Below are 3,232 nucleotides of genomic sequence, written 5' to 3'. Positions count from 1 at the left end.
ACACACACCTCAACAATCCCACCCTGTCCCTCAGAGCATTGTCCAAACCCTCCTGGAGCTCTGGCAGCCTTGGGGCTGTGCCCACTGCCCTGGGGAGCCTGGGCAGTGCCCAGCCACCCTCTGGGAGAAGAACCTTTCCCTGAGATCCAACCTAGCCCTCCCTGGCACGGCTCCATGCTGGCAGGGAACTGCTCAGGCTGTTCCTACTGCTGACAGACCCACAGGAGTTGAGGGGAATAAGACCTTGCCATAGATTTCTGTCCCTTGAGTGAGGCCTGTGAAAACAGACCATGGCAAATAAATGATTGAGATGTTTCAGGTGGTGTTTTAGGCTCTCACAGACAGGATTGATCTGTAACTCTGAGGAACCTCCACAGGCCTCTCAGTGCTGGATCTGCAGGCAGGGAAATTCTCTCCCTGCTCTGTGTTGGTTCAGTGTAATGAGATTTACCCACAGCCACAGAGACCAAAGATGCTGGAAAATGAGGATCTAATGCTAAGCAGGATGCCAGTGGTGTGGAAATCCAGGCTGAAGGCAGCAGGTTGGAGTCCCCAGGAGTTGCCTCCTCAGTAACCCCCCGTCCCACCCCGTGAGGCAGAACTGCCCCCACCACCCTTTGCTGGGGCAAGGCTGGGAGCTGAGAGTGACTTGCTGAGGGGCTCCTCCCGAGGGCTGGATTTTGTCAGGGAGTTGTTCCCTGGGCAGGGAGACACAGAAATTACCAGGTGACCTGTGTGAGAGGTGCTCAGATGCCACAGCAGTGGCTGCAACTCTACCTGGGCATCCCAGATTCAGCTGCCCACAGCTGGTGATAAAGTTGTTCCAGTTGTCATGGAGCGTTGGGATGTTTTGGAGTGCTGTCCTTATCATGGAGATGAACTTCCTGGCAACCAATTAGCCTTTGCTTTATTAATTGACTTGGTTAATCTGCCCTGAGTGGCATCTTCCACCACCCTGTATTTTCTAGAACTGCAGAGGTGCCTGTGGCTGTCACCCCCCACGCTGAGAAAATGAGCAGGGGATGATGATCCAGGGTAATCCCAGAGCTGCAGCAGGAGCAGGGTGGTAGTAAAGTGGTAGTAAGGTAGCAGTAAGGTCTGTAGACATACCTTGGTGCCTGGTTTAACTCCAGGGGACTGGGGTGTGACTGGACTGCTGTGGGGCTGTTGGCAGAGCAGCACAAATGCAGCAGAACTGCCACTGCCACGACAGGAGGTGAAGTCCTGAGTGCTCCGAGGAGATTTTTTCTTTCAAACCTCCTGATGACAAGCAGAGGAAAAACGGAATTGCATTCACCACTGTCCCCAAATCCTGTGTCCAGGGCAATCCCCTGCTAGGGTAACTGCTCTCCTGCAGCTCCTGCTCCCTGGGCTCGTGGCTCAGCCCCTCCCTGCTGCCCACTGCAGTGCTGTCTCCCCCTCATCCTGTATTCAGCTTTGGTTCCCGCTGCTCAGAAGCTGCACCTCTCTGAGCTGCTCAGCGTGGAGCAGCAGCACTGCAGAGCCAGCTGGCACCACGGGCTGGGGCTGTCCCAGGAACGCTGAAACCTTCCCCCTGAACGTCTCCAGAGAGCACAGCTGGGACTGGCACAGCTGGGGTTGGGTTTTGCTCTAAAAACACGATGTTTTTTAAGTGTGTTTAGAGTAAATGTTTCCCCCCTGGTGCCCATTTGCAAAGCCAATAAAGCTGCTGCCCCCAGCACTGGCTCTAACGGGCTCTGCCCCAGTCGTGGCTAAAATTCCTCCTGATTAGGGAAAATGGAGGGAAGAGGGAGAGATGTGGCTGCTGGGCTGGGGAAGGGGGAAGAGCAGGAACCACTGAGCCAGATCTCCCAAGAGAGCTGAGTGATTAACTGGATGGTTACCCCAAACAGTACCCAAACATCCCTTCCTGGGAATAAAGAGGTGTTTGACAGAGTCAGGGCTGGGCTCCTCAGTGAGGCTGCTGAGGAGGGAATGGCTCTGCCCAGGGCAGGGGGATGGAACTGGATCATCTTTAAGGTCCCTTCCCATCCCAACCATTCCATGACTCCCCTGATTGAGCTGCTGGGGGGGACAGACCAATTCCTCTCCCTTGCCAGCAGCTCCCCTTGGATCCCAGGGTGGGGGCAGGCTGGTGGTACCACACAAACCTACAGAACTTCTGCCCCTCAAACCATCTGAAGAGCCAGAAGGCACAGAAATAATTAGGGAAGGGATCCACATCCCCTTTGAGGAGGTTTTGGACACCCCCCCCCCCATTTTCAGCCCAGCAGTGCTGGGCACACTCAGCCTGCTCAGAGCTCAAGGGGCCAGTGCTGGGCAGATTTACCACTGTCAGGGCAGGGAGAGGGGCCAGGAACCTCCCCCAGCCCTGTACAGGACCTACCACAGATGATGTAAATGACTTTAAGCCCCTTCTCTGTGAACAGGCCAGAAGAAAGACAAGAGCTGCTCCTCCCTCTCCAGGTTCTCCTCAGGCAGAGGCCAAGGGCTGTCACTAAACCACAGCTCTGTAAGTGCTTCCAAGCCTTTCCAACCATTTTTAGGAGGTTGTGATTCCTTCCAATGCCTTGGAACTAAGGAGTGGGGCTGCACTGAACCACTCTCCATCTCCTGGAGGAGGAGGAGCCCCAAGGAAGCCAAAGGATGGGTGAGGTGAACACACACACACGAGACAAGGACCAGAGTTTTATTTGAACACCATGAGTCAAGAACAGCAGCAGCAGCACCCCCGAGTCCATCCTGCCTCACATCAGCTCAGTGGGGGACTGATACACTCTGGCTTGGAGTTGTTCCATCAGGAATCCATTCCCAGTTTCAGGAGGCCAAATCCTTCCCTGCTCCTTCCTGGCTCCTGCTGCTGAGCTGCTCAGTTCTCATACTTGTGCTTGATGTGTTTCCACAGTTTCTGGGTGCAAAACAAAGGCTTTTCAGAGGTGCTGGGATAACATTTCACTCTAAAATGCTATTTTATAGTTTATGTTTCATAGTCACCCTGCCTGGGGAGGTGGTGAGGGAGCCCTGGACTGGATGTGAGGGACACAGGGGGCTCCTGGCTTTTAGTCTGGACAGGGAGGAAACTGCAGAACATCCCCTTCCCCCTGCTCTGGATTGGAGTATCCCAGTCACCCTGGCTTGAATTCCCACTCAGACCAGAGAGACCATAGCTCCTGGAGCTATGGGAACAGAACAATCCTAGTCACAGAATCCTGGAATGGTTTGGAAGGGACCTTAAAGCCCACCCAGTCCC

Source organism: Manacus vitellinus, unplaced genomic scaffold, assembly GCF_001715985.3.
Source record: "Manacus vitellinus isolate BGI_N305 unplaced genomic scaffold, ASM171598v3 scaffold_84_pilon, whole genome shotgun sequence".
Taxonomy (NCBI): Eukaryota; Metazoa; Chordata; class Aves; order Passeriformes; family Pipridae; genus Manacus; species Manacus vitellinus.
The sequence above is the reverse complement of the archived record's forward strand: the minus strand, read 5'-3'. Positions refer to the sequence as shown.